Below are 14,915 nucleotides of genomic sequence, written 5' to 3'. Positions count from 1 at the left end.
TTTACACCAATCATGTAATCCTGCAATTGTCTCTTCCTTAGAAAAATATAGGGAATACATGTATTTAATAATACTGATGATGCCTCTGTCCTTTCTGATTTTAAGACTCTAAAAGTCTGCCTCTTTCTTTCCATTTCTTCACCTACTTGTTTATTTAGCCACATTGACTTATACTTGTTTCTTTTTATGTATTACCCAAGGAGTATACACCCATAAGTGTACTTTTCTAACATTGTTTTAAAGACTGGCCATGCTCTTCTGTATTTTTTCCTGCAAGAACTTCATCACAATGCTCTCACTTTTGCTAATTAGTTAAGAGAAACCTAGCCCTATTAGTAGTATGTGGAGTGTAAGAGATCTGAGCAAATTTGGTACAAAAATCTGACCTTTTAGGCAATTTTTATTTACTGAGTTAAATCTTGCTATTTAAAACATTTATTGAACGAGGGGGGGGGGGAGGAGAGAAAGAGAAGAGAGGAAACAGAGGGGGGAGAGGGAGAGATGGGGGCTAGAGAGTGGAGAGGGGCGAAGCAAGAGTGGAGAGAGGATGGAGGAGGAGTGGAAAGGAAGGGGGAGGGAGGGGGAGAGAGAGAGGAGGGGCACAAAGAGAGGAGGGCCAGAGAGACAAGAGGGAAGAGAGAGCGGGGAAGGAGGAAGAGGAGAATGGAGGGGGAGTGGAGAGAGGGGGGAAGGGGAGAGAGGAATGAAGGAAGAGAAAGAATGGGGGAAGGTGGGGGAGAAAGAATGGGGGAAAGGGAGGAGGGTAGGAGGGCGAAGGAAAGGGAGAGATCTAATTTAGGTGCAGTGTCGAAAAAAAGAATCAAATGTTTAAATAATTAGGTAGATCTTCAGGTGTGAGTTTAGGAGGCCCCATCCTATATAAAGATCAGAAAGTTTTTCATTTTCACCATACAGATGTGTGAAAACACGTCATACCATGATCAAAACAAATCTCTGAGGACCTCAGAAAAGCCGTTATTGATGCTCATCAGTCTAAAAAGGGTTACAAAGCCATTTCTAAGGATATGGGGATCCACCAATCCACTGTCAGACAAATGGAGAAAGTTCAGGACCACAGTCACTCTACCTAGTAGTGATCGTCCTACCAAAATCTCTCTAAGGACAAACCGGAAAATCATCCAGGATGTCCCAAACAACCCTAGAATAACATCCAAGGATCTGCAGTCCACTATTGCCTTGGCTAATGTGAGTTTTCATGACTCAACTATCAGAAACAGACTGAACAAGAATGGTGTTCATAGAAGGATAGGCAGGATGAAACAGCAGCTCTCTAAAAAGAACATTGCTGCCGTCAGAAGTACGCCAAAGACCATACAGATGATCAACAAGACTTCTGGAACAATGTTCCATGGACAGACGAGTCAAAGGTATAACTTTTTGGCCTCAATGAGAAATGTTATGTTTGGCTAAAAACAGAACTGCGTTTGAACAGAAGAACCACATCCCAATTGTCAAGCATGGTGGTTGGAGTGTGATGGTTTGGGGCTGCTTTACTGCCTCAGGACCTGGATGGCTTGCCATAATTGACGCAACCATGAGTTCTGCATTGTATCAGAAGATTCTAGAGGAGAATGTCAGGCCACCCGTCCGTGAACTGAGGCTGAAGTGAAAGTGGGTCATGCATCAAAAAAATTATCCTAAACATGCAAGCAGATCTATAAAAGAATGGCGACAGAAGAGGAAATTACATGTTTTAGAATGGCCTAGTCAAATTCTGGTCCTAAACCCCATCTTAATGTTGTGGCAAGACCAGCAGCGAGCTACAGTATCCATGCAAGGCATACCTCAAATGTCACTGAGTCAAAGCAGTTATGTAAGGAGGAATGGGCCAAAATTCCTCAAAATCGATGTGAGAGTGACAAGCAGTTACAGGAAATGCTTAGTTGAAGTTATTGCTGCTTAAGGGGGCACCACCAGGTACTAAATCTAAAAGTTAATACTTTTTCAAACATGAAAATTGAATGTTTAATCATTTGTGGATAAATAAATGTTGAGAAAGTATTATTTTTTGTGTAATTTGTTTGATCAAGCTATCTTTATCTATTATTATGACATAACATTTTAGGTTTGAAATATGTGAAAATCCTAAGTAGTTTATAAACTTTTTTTTTCTCACCACTGTAGGTAATATATTTATATCGCGTGAAATCTCCTTTCGCATAACACGTGGAGAGATACCTGTCCACCAGCAAAATCCATACTTCAGGGTCTGGAATGGAGTGTCGTAACATTCACAAACAAATATCATATAAACATTCGTTTGCTGATTCTTAGTGATAGAAAATAAAACACGAACCTGCCTTTTTGAGACATCCGTGAAGATCCACAGCGGAAAGGAACTTACAGATTCAAATTTCTGCTAAAAATGTGTCCATCTCTATTCTTAAACAAACCCTGTACCATTCGATTTGCCCTTGTTTGGCCAACTATTCCATAATTTTAATTTTTTTAGATGTGGACTATTTGGAATAGTACTTTGCAAATGATGATACATTAGCCTAGCTTCTGTTTTCTATTTGTAAAGCTCTGTTTCAATTACAATATCTATTTTAATTATGTATAATTACTTTACAACTTTCATATATGATTTTTGCATATGTAAATTATTTGCTTCTTACTGTTGGTGTTTATCTGATCATGGAAAATAGTGTGTATATTCATCATTATTATGAGGCGTATTATTCAAATTCAGCAGCAAAGCCATCGTGCTTCCATTCTATTTAAATATTTTGTGCTTTATTTAATTATAATAAAATGTTAAATCTAATATGCTACCCCTAATTATCTGTAAATCCAACATCTGGCAGCGTCGTTTTAAAGCAGTATATTAACATATTAAGAAATATTTTGTTGCAATTATATACATTAACAACAAGCATGCACAGCCCATGCAGGTCCCTATTGACATTCATTTCTTATGTGGTAAATGTTTCTTTGCAGACAAACTGCCAAGAAAACCTGCCCAGAATCTTGCTATAAACAGCATGTCAGATAAGAGGCGAATTCAAGATGCTTTCTATAAGCCCCAAACCTGCATTCAAGAATCCAGTTACAAATTCCTTGTAATAACAAGATTTAGGGGGCCAGTCATTTATTCTTGTACAGCTAGTACAACATACTAAGGTAATTACCTAAAAGATCAGAATAAGCAGTTTGACCTTCAACAAATCACTGTGCCATAAGAATATTACACTGTAAGTAATTTGTGTAGGGAATTACACACCTGGACAGTTATTCTTTGATCCACACTAGCAGTGGTAGAGAAATACTGTAGATGCATTTGCAATGACTAAGAAAAGCTCCACATAATGTTAAGCCTGTGTACTGTACAAAGAAAACTGTTTGTAAAATGTTATACATATAGATCTTGAGAATATTACTCAATGACCCAGAGTTTCAGATCACTGGAACAACTAATTTATATAACTGAGAGATTGGCTTTTAGGATATCAGTTACTTTTAATGATAGGCGTTCGAACATAGAGATTTCTACTTTTAAATGTCAGCAATATTAGGGAGTATATGTATCACGCAAAGGTGGAAGGAGAACACATTACATTTCTGTGAGTTTATATAGCAGCAAATGGGAATTTCTGTGATTAAGCTTACATAGTCCAGTAATAAAACGTGTAGCAGTATTAGCAGCTACACTAATTTTTAGATGTACTGTATAAATTCCAGTTTAACTCCACAAGAAACACTTCTGGTGCCAGAAGACATCTCATTCAAGTGCGTAGTAAATATGGCCCTCAATATTTATAGTACTGACACCATTAATCCATCTTGTAAATTATTATTTTCAATTTTAAGAAAAGACTTCCAAATTAAACATGCAAAGACAATTCATCATGTAGGAGTTTTGTAATATGAATGCATTGTTACTGTAGGTAACCTACTCCTCTCCACTCCAACTTTAGTTAAAGACCGTTCTGCTACAATACTTTGCCGTGTGTTTCAGAACCTTGCAACATATGTAATAAAAGGTCAATCTCTTGTATAAATAATAGAAGTAATTAACACATTTCTGCATACTGGTAGCGCTCAATGACTTTCATCTGCAAAACGATACAGACATATGATCTGTAGTTAACATGTTTTGTAGCATGGGGCTGCTTCACTTCCAATAATGGCAGTGAACATACTGTAATTTATGTCCCACACCATGCTTTGTTTTATCTTTTTCTACTATACAGCTCAACCCCGTTATAATGCGATCCAAGAGTGGCTCTCAATTTTTTTATTTATGAATACTTTACAACACGATTATTGGTATCTTACTGTAAACACTTTATTGTACAATGCATACAATTGTAAATTATTTCTAACGCGATCCGCTTATAGCGCGATGTGATTCTTTGGACCCCAAGTACAGCGTTATAAGGGGGTTGAGCTGTATTATTATACAGTATGTATCAACAATGGGACTACCAATGATAATAAGCCTACGACACAGCGAAAAGCAGTGATGTTTTTAAAGGATAAGAAAATGATCAAGCCCTAAGTGGAGAAAAATGGATACATCTTTAATTATGGAAATGTGTGGAAAGGGATGGAAAGATCCCTAACAAATTAACAGTAACAGTAAATTAGTAACATTTATAGTTTGTCTTTACATTTTAGTGCTTCAGGCTGTTGTGGCTCAACCATCTGGTTTGAGACTATGTTAGCTCTCTGAAGGAGATAACTGAATTTTTTTAGACTTTGAAAATCAGACCATGGTGCTAACTTTAATCACTGACAATCTGGCAAAGACAACTCATTGATTTGGACGCCCTCTAAGAATGCAAAACGATGGTATAGGAAATTATGCTGTTTCTTTGGATACCTACTGTATAGGGAATTATAGAAAGTTGTCTTAAGTAGATCACATTTCATAGAGCATATTTTATATGACTAAATTAATGAACATTTCATATTTTTGTTATTGGAATAATGCACATTACAAGGGATGGAGCCAGAATCAAGGTGTTGCATTACCCCAACATTGCAGGAGCCGCTTAGAGTTTAAATCAGCAATAGGGGTTAATAAAAAATTTAAAAAAATATTATATATATATATATATATATATATATATATATTTTTTTTTTTTTTCATTTGTTTTACAGATTTTAAGCGGGGAGTCTCCAGAGCTGAACCCCATTTTTTTCAGCTCCATGGACCCCCTGCTTCTGCTGATACTTAACTCCATAGTGGTTCTAGTATCCCTGCAAGCAGAGAAATTGTAATCCTTAATCTAATGGTGGCATTTAAATGTCCCACGTCACACGGGCCAATAGGAAGACATGATGTCATCCGGTGCGGCTTCCTGTTGGCCTGCGTGACCTGGACTGTTAAAATCCACAGAGATACTAGCAACTCCTACAGAGTTAAGTATCTCTCGAAGCAGCGGGTCCCTAGAGCTGAAATGAACGGGGTTCAGCCATGGAGACCCCCTGCTTCAAACCTGTAATAAGATTGTTTTATTATTATTATTAACCTGTATTGCTGCTTTAGTCTAATGCTCCAAAGTATTAGTGTAAAAGTATTTTCATTATCTTGTTGGAAAAAAATAAATAGAATTTGTTCCTATCACTAGTTCCCATGGAAGAAGAGGAGCAGGATAGCATTAACCAGCGCACCAGCTGACTACAGGAGTGGGGCAAAGAGCTTATCCATGGGTGCAATGTCGCCTATCACTGCTATACTGTAACCAATTTTGTGTTGTAACTTTTTTTTGTAAGTATAGTTCAGGGAGTCTATCTTATGTTTTATTTTTATTGTTTATTATCGAGGGTTCACAAGAAAATTGTGATTTTTTAACCAGTTTTTCCTGGGTGGGGGTGGTGGTCCCTGACATAATCTATAGTCCTGGTTCATCCATGGGATGGTGTCACTATGGCAAATGTTTTGGTCTCTTGGTAGAGATATGCTTTATTTATACTGTATTCTTTCTGTCCTGACAAAGGTATATTGTAACACTGAAATGTTGACACTATCATAACGATTTAATTTCATAATTCTTTTAAGGCTAGTATACCATAGTATGAACTACTCATCTCTTAATCCAATTTTGCCATTTATTACTGTACTATAGTGACTTCCAGTGTTATGATGAAGTAGCTAAGATGTGCAATAATACAACCCTCCTACTGTATCTGTATGTTCCTCCTACCAATTAGATTGTAAGCTCTTCGGAGCAGGGACTCCTCTTCCTAAATGTTACTTTTATGTCTGAAGCACTTATTCCCATGATCTGTTATTGTCACGTGTATTACTACTGTTAAGTGCTATGTACATTAATGGCGCTATATAAATAAAGCCATAAATACATTCAACCACTTGTGCTGTTTTATGTAACTGAACAATTTAATATATGTGGATAAGAATACATAAAATGTTGCTCGTGCTTCCCACAATGGTTTTGTCATTTTTGTTTTCATTTCAAGTTTCATTAGACACATACATATTACAGTTGTGCGATCATGCCAAACATGAATAACAAAAAAACGCTAGCTATAAACTTACAGTATATTAAAAAAAATTGTGAACAAAGCACGTTTGTATTTTTTTGTGTAATATGTTAATTGTATATTTTAAATATTTAAAAACATGCCTCAATGTTGATACAGAATTACAAGGCATTCACTTATACTGTATGTACCAGGGTCATTAAGAGGGATGTCTTCCTTCTGGTTGTCAGATCTACGAAGGTGGACTATCATCTACTCCACCAAACATTGTTGTATATCTGTAAAGTCAATTGCTATAGTAATCCTCAAGAGGATGTCCTTAGGCCTGTAAGTGAAGGTGTCTGCCATCTGGCTCCTCTCTTGCGCTGGGAGACATCTCTTCCCAGCACTTCGATATTACCAGGCTCTAATTGTTCTCTGACTAGTGCCTGTCATTATCAAGGTTAAAAATAAAGAAAGAAAGGCTAGTTGGAAATGCTTGTGAACAAACTTATAAAGCCAGTCACTCAGTATTAGATGTGCAGAAAGTTTTTAGGAGGATGTAAATCACATCTTTAAACATTTTTTTGCAAGGCAAAAAAAGGCAATCACAGTTTGCAAGAGTTTTGCCAGGCAATAAGGCAAATAAGCTTAGCTAGTGTGCATGGCAATGTTGCCAATTTGAAGAATTCTCTAAAATTCCTAGATTCACTTAATGCTGAGATTATACATAGGAGACACACACATTGTGCATTAGGAGGGAGCTTATGATGGGAATAGAGTGTTATACACACAGTGAACAGTGATCTGGTGATGACCACACTCAGGGAATTATAATACAACTACAGTGGCATCCTGTTGAATTCAACAGATAGCTTTACAGACATGCAACAGTTTCAGAAGAGTAACTGAGCCTAACGGCAGCATACCGGCTGCGTGACCACCCACGTGCCACATCATGGGCCTCTCCATAACCAACACCCCCCCCCCACATGGTCCCAAACCGAGCAAGCAACCACACCACCCCCCCCCCCCGTGTCCTACCTTCCCAGCATTGTACTCTGTCCACCGTGGGCTGTCTGGAGCAGGTTCCTCCTCTGCTGCCACCTGGTAAAGCAGGCTGTATACCCCCACGTGCCTAACAAAGTAGATCATCCACCCCCCCCCCCTCTGGGCCCTGCTACCGGCAAACAAGGGTACAGGCTGCAGGACCCACCCCCCACGTGCTATGCCAAGGGGTAAGGCAAGTGAAGGACTCCACCTAGATCCAGGGCCGCCTACAAGTCACGGGCCCGGTGGCTGCAGGGGCTCGGCCAGTGTTGGAAGTTGTCTGCCAGTCCTCTAGTTGCCGCTGGGCCTGGCTCTCCCCATCTGTGGGCCTCCCTCACTGACACTGTCCCACGCTGAACCTCTGACACCGGCGTGCGCAGGGCCTCTCTGAATTGGTGCATGCCGGAAGCAAGCTGGGCTCAGATTCCAGTGCACACTGGCATGAGAGAGAGGCCAGCGCAGGGATGTATTTTTTTTGTTAGGTATGAATTTAGTAGGTGGTGGGGTATTTTTATATTTTTTTGGGGGGGGTTGCAAGAATGAGACGGAGGGGAGAGAAATATATGGGAAGAGGGGGAGTAAGGGGGCTCGCAAGGTGTGAAAGGGGGGCTCGCAAGACCGCCGACATGGGGTGGCGTGGTCGTAACTCCAGTCCTGGACCCTGGGAAATCTCTCTGTGGCCCCGCCTGGGCCCAGCAGTAGACAGAGTGGTGCTTAATGTGAACTAGATACCTCCTGCATAATGTAAGCACCTGACCTGGGGATCCACAGTATGCTAAAAATTAGCTGCAGCAGGAGGAACAGTTCTACTGCTCCACAGTCCTACAACAAAAAGATGTAACTCTCTTCTGGCAGCAATGTGAACACATACTGTACTGTTAAGAGCTACTGAGTTTTGGGGCACCATACAAAGTAGAATAGAAAAATGAGATTGAGATGCATTGTTTTGTGTCTGCAATTCAGTATCCTATGAAACACACTCCAGGTCCAGCTTGATGGCAGTGCCATTGGTGCAATCGCATTGAGCCCCATGCTTGCAGAGGCCCTGCACTCCCACAAGAGTAAAATGATTGCCAGGGCTGAGTTGGGGGTCTCTGTAAGTGCCTCTTACCTTCTATCTGGTTTCTCTCCGGCATCTCCTCATTTCTGCGTCTTCAGGTTGCCATGACCATGTCACGTGTTGTCATGACGTGATTTGACGCCGCAATATCAAGTTGCCATGACAACATGACGTCACAATGTAATAGGATGCCGCAACGTCGCTGAGATGAGGAGAAGGCAGAGATGCCGCAGCAGGAAAGAGGCCCAGCGGGCTCCTCCAGCACCGAACCCTGCTGAATTTCAAGCCGGCCCTGCAGAAACTAATTATTGTATTACTATATTTTGTTCCAATAAATAATTTATTGTCCATTCCTTCTATCCACCTACAGATGAAGTAATCCTTAATATCTTCGGTGCTGCTGCCATGTGCGATCCCGGCACTGAAGTATTAACCCCAAAGGGAGTGCCTGGTGGCAGATTTCCCACTAGGCCCAGGCCGGAAATTTTTTCGGGCGGCCGAATTTTGGGGCGCAGTACGTGATTGCACTTGCCGCCTGCGCATGCGTGAAAAATAATCACCTTGTAAAAATCACCCTATAGCTGACTAAATTAGGAAGGAATTCAGTCTGTACCATTTTACAAAAGAACACAGTTTTAGAATATGGCAAAACGTCTGCTATCCCTAAAATACTCTCACAACATCTACTGACATCACAGAAATTATAAGCAGGATATGCCACCACGTATGCTGTCCTTGGTCTGACACGGCTGAACTTCAGTTACCGAAACTGCCCATTGAGAATAAAATTAATAATGTGTTCTTTTTCTGAATGGCTTCTCCATTTACACAAAAGGGCTTTAAATACTGAGATATTTCAGCTTTTTTTAAGCTTCCGTCACATTTTAAACTAATTATCTCTCCTGGGCCTTTGTAGTGTGACAGTATGCTTGTTTCAATTTATTTTAATTAGAGCAGGAGAAGAACAGAATATGTGACTTCTTTCTCTCTTTTCTCTCATTATACGAGAAAGTGTAATGTTAGCAATTGCAATCGTAGATGTGTTGAATTGTTGGTCTTTGGCATTTAATCATAGTTTTGTCTCGCTCGATGAATATATTTTTTTGCTTTGTTTGCTGAGTGGTTGGAGAGTAACAAATGAGACATTACGCAGATTTTTGGCAGTACTTAAAAAAAGTTTCATAATTGTTGTCTAATTACAGTGATAAATTAAATCCTTTGAATGAAGATTTGGAGGCTGGGTGCTTATGATGATTTTTTTTTTTCAAATGCATTTCCATATTTTTTGTTGTTGTACAAATAGCATTTAGTTTCCCTTTTCAACACGGTCATCTAATTCCCTGCAAACCCCGTGACAGATTTCTGTTTAAAATGTTTGATAATAACTACTGTATTTTTATGGGTACTTTTAAAAATGGACATGATTTTTTTTTTTTTAACTCATCTCCAATAGACACAATGGGCCTTATTCTATAAAATGCAAAAGTGCAGACACACCAGCGAGTTGACGCTGACGCACTTAAGAGACATCCAATATTGGGCCTTATTCTCTAATCTATAGTTTTTTGAACTTACATACAGATGCAGCAAGACTTAATGTCGTTGGTGTCACTACTGCTGTGGCCGTGGCCAGGGCCGCCGAGAGGGTTGGGGGACAACTGGTAATGGTGTGCCGGGCCCGGTGAGTCATATGTCACTGTCGGCGGCCGTCAGAAACAAACCCAGCTAAAATGCTTTAGGAGAGGAGAGCCAATAGGGCCCTTCCTCATGGGTGGGGTCCAGCATCTTTTGCACCCCCAGCCCCCTACTTGCATCCTCTGACTGACACCCCCCCCCCGGTCCTAACTTCCTGGGACTGAGACTGGTCTCCTGGCCGTCCACCACGAGCCATTTGCTTGCTCCTCTGCTGCTGCCTGGTAGTGGTGCTGCAGGCCCATCACATATCTCCTTCAAATCACCCAGGCCCTAACGAGGTCTCCAGATCCTCGATCCTCAGCCCCTCCCGTTGAAGCCTCCACCCGCAAGCCGATTGAAGGCCCCCCTATGGGCCGGTTGTTGGCTCCCGAGTCCCCCACCACCCACCCCCCCCGCCCCGGTTGAAGCCTTGCCCCACAGGACGATTTATGGCCCCCCTTGTGGGCCCATTGAAGGCTCCCGAGTACCAGACCCCCCTGGGCTAGGTGAAGCCTACCCCCGAGGACCAATCAAAGGCCCCCGTGCGGACTGGTTGACGATCCCCCAACCCCTGAAGAGTTACTGTAACTCATCAATACCCATCAATACTGTACCCCTTACACCCATACTTAATCCCCCCACCCTCAGGCCCAAACTTTACCCCTTCCCCCTCAGGCCTAATATTATCCCCTTCCTCCTCAGGCCTATTATTAATCACTTCCCCCAGGCCTATACTTAACCCACCCAGGCCCATACCATACTAGTCTGAGGTATCCCTGCTTTTCACTGGTCTGGGCTTGAGACAGCTCGCCATCAACCACCGTACTACCAACTTTAGGTAAGGTGCACCTGTCCTTCTGTAAGGGTTTTACTCCCTAAGGACAGCAACATTACATAGTAATTTCTGTACAATTGCAGATGGCTTGGTTATCTGAATAAGTTCGCAAAGTAATATTTACATTTTAATATTAACTATTTTTTTTTATTTGCACATTGGTTTGAGTTGTGATTGTAAGTGATATTAATTAATTGAAGAGTTCTTGCAATAAGGGTCAAAGAACCTGCTTTGTAGTTGTGGTTATCGTACTTTAGCTATATAGGAAACGTTATATTGAATATATTATATTATAATAAAGCACAAAAGTCCTGTTTCCATTATCTACTATTAGTAGAACACATTGAATTTTTAAATGTACCATCACAAGTCTGGTTCTCTGAAATGGAAACAAAGGAAAGAACGAGAAGAGGAGGAGGACAGATTGAGAAACAAGAAATTATTATTGAAGTTTTTTTAACAAGCCTAAATCCAACCATCAAGATGTTGAAGATAATTTATCTCCTGAGGCAGAAGTGGAAAAGGACCATAAGGCAGCAGAACAAGAGGGAAGCGCTTGTTGCAGCACTTCGTCTTTCACCAATGAGACTGCAAATAAAGAAGAGATGCCCGAGGTAGCAGAACAAGCTCAAAGCAGCCTCTCTGATTCACAAACACATTTTGAAAAAGATGTTGACTGGAAGGATCCAGATATATGGCCAGACGCTCAGCAAGACAAAGACAGAGAAAGGATTGAGCTCTGTGGATTAAAGACTGAAAAATAATTAAGGGAAATGATTAAATGCATGCCTGTGGAATGTGAAGAGAGCTTATTCCCTGAGTTTCTTTTGTATGTGAAATCATCCAATGGTCGTGAAAAACTTACACGGGACTGGCTTGTATGGAGCCCTAGCAAACATGTTGTGTACTGTTTCACTTGTCTTGCATTTCCTCCCGACCAAAGAAAACCTGTCAGTTTACTCTGCAATGGTAGTGTAAAGATGGTCAGCGCAAACCTCGTGGACCTCAGGATATTGATGGAACCGGATGAAGTTGAATGAATAAAAAAGGAATAAAAGAGGAATAAAAACACAGTATTAGTGCATCACATCCACATGTGTGGGGGATGGGGGGGGGGGATGGGTGTGGAAGGAGGGTACGCTGAAAGGGTTGATGGTGATTTTCCACTATCTAATCAAAGAATACATAAATATATGGATTCAGTGACTCACACGGGCTTGTGTGGTATTTCTCCCTCAACGCAGACTGAAGTGGGTTAATGCAGACTCATATAGTGGAGTCTCAATACACATAAAACTCACACGGCCTAATGTGAGTTCTTGCCCTCAGAGGGTGGTGTCCTGTATGGATGATGTCTGGTCGTCTCAGCCAAATATCCCCCAATAGGTGTGGTGTGTGAGTGTCTCCTCTCCCCGTTTCCCAGAGGACCAAAAAGAATGTGTGCAAACCAGGGTTAACAATATAACAGGTCTTTATTAGGTTAACAGTGAAGACATGAGCATAAAACATGCATACATGTTGTGCAACATAAAAGATATAAAACAATTTATGACACAATGAACTACACAAATTTGAATAGACAAAAACAAAAAGAACACTCACACTCTATTGCAACTTCTGTTGCCCAGCATCAGCCGCTTAGTACAATCCTATACGATCTCCTCCTCCGTTGTTGCTCTCACTGGCGCGTCCGGCAGTGGAACCGGAAGAGGGGATCTGCACCGGATGTCCTGCGGTCGGCTGGGTCCCTCTCTCAATGAGCTCCGGCAGGGAACAACGCGTTTCGCAATAAGCTTCGTCAGGTTCCTCTGCAAGAAAGAAGGATTTGATCCATCGAAAATAAAGTGATATAAACCAGCGCTGCACAAACTTTTTTAGCTCCGACCCCCTTCCTGGGAGCTGCAGCATTCACACACCCCTGCCCCGAAGGCAGGGCTTCAAATGATGTTGCGGGTCACGTCACCCCACCACGTCGCCGAAGACCCGGCTGCCTGTAGGTAAGTGAGGTTACAGAGGCCTGGGGGAAGAGCGCGGGGCCTCTGTAACAGCCTGCGCTCTCCCTGCAAATTCTCCCGCCCCCCAGTTTGCGCACCGCTGGTATAAACTGTACAATAGACTACCAGAACATGAATAAAGAGCAGTCAGTCCAAACAAAGCTATTGGAGTTGGAGAAACCTGCAGAAGTCTATTGGAGGACATGGAGTAGATGCTGAAATGCCAGGGAGTTTAGAAAGAGAAACGGAGTAGTTTGCTGCCCTGCTAGAACGATTACTGGACGTGACGTTATTTCTGGCATCAAGGAATATGGCCTTCAAAGGGCGTTCTCAAAATCTCGGAGATTTACACAATGGGAATTTTCTGGGTTTGCTCGAGTTGATATCACATTATGATCTCCTGCTGCAAGAACATTTAGAAAAAGTGAAGAATAGTCAAGAGAAAGGAAAAAACACTCTGGGCTCATTATTTATCTTGGGAAACCCAAAAATGAATTTATTAATGTATGTGGAAAGCGCGTTCAAGACACCATTCTAAAAGAAAGGGAAAGGCAATGTATTATTCTGTGATATGTGATGCCACGCCAGATGTTTCTCACACAGAACAGAACGTCATTGTTCTGCGATACATTCACAGAGACTTGGTGATAAATGTTTGGATTATTCAAGAGAGATTCATTGAATTTGTAGACTTTTTTCATAAAACGGGTGCAGAGATTGCGGAATTGTTGCTGTCAAGATTACATGAACATGGTATCAATGTTGAAAACTGCAGAGGACAAGGATTAGATAATGGAGCTAATACAGTATGTCTGGCAAAATAAAAGGAGTAAGAGCGCGAATTAAAAGAAAAACACCCTACTGCTATATTTTGCCCATGTTCAGCCCATTCCTTAAATCTTGTGGATGTGCATGCAGCATCGTGTTGTACAGGTGTGCTGACGAGTATTCTAAAACTTGCCTTGGAAAATCTGGGGCTATCAACAGCAAGATCCAGGTACATGCTGCAACATTTCAGTGACATTTCTGCAGAGACTAATGACCCATCGGATTAATACAGCAAGAGTCCCTGGCAGTCCCATTCAGTTTGAATGGGGCTGCCAGGGACCCCTGCTTTTAATCCAATGGGCCATTAGTCTGTCTTCAGAAATGTCACTTAAATGTTGCAGCATGTACCTGGGTCTTGGGGATTTACCAGATTTGTTTTAGAATACTCGCCGGCACTACAGTATGGAAGCGATCACTTTTTGGGATGTGTGAATCGCTTATGTGTTCTATTCAGGGGAAGCCCTGAAAGGTGGCACATTTTTAAAGATAAAATTGGGTGTTCACTGCATGGTCTAGGTGACACTATATGCAAGAGAGGAAGCAGTTCGTCCAATTGCGAAAAACTTCCATGGATAATGGAAGCTTTAAAGAAGATAATTTCATCCAAAAAGCTTTCAAGTGAAGCTCATTCCGAAGGAGTAAGCCTAAAAGATTATTTTATATCCTTCAAACCAGTTGTACTTGCAACATACTGGATACAAGTTGTGAACAGTTTTGAAGAGAGAAACCCGATTCTGCAATCAAGATCTATTTCAATTGAAATTGGAGCAGCAAATATTAAAGCTCTTTCTGCAGAAATGCAGTCACTTCAGGAAAAGTGGCAGGATTCAAGTTCAGAAACCAGACTTGTTGCTGATAATCTTGATATACCTAAGGATTTAAGCACACGTCCACAGATGAAAAGAACAAAGCATCTAAATGAATCTGAAGACCATCTTGAATTGGAAGATGCTGAGACAACATTCAAGGTTAATGTTTTCCTTGTTGTACTCGATTCCATTATTTGTGATCATAATCAACGTTT

This window comes from Ascaphus truei, chromosome 7 (assembly GCF_040206685.1).
Source record: "Ascaphus truei isolate aAscTru1 chromosome 7, aAscTru1.hap1, whole genome shotgun sequence".
NCBI classification, from domain to species: domain Eukaryota; kingdom Metazoa; phylum Chordata; class Amphibia; order Anura; family Ascaphidae; genus Ascaphus; species Ascaphus truei.
Note: the sequence above shows the minus strand (reverse complement) of the source record.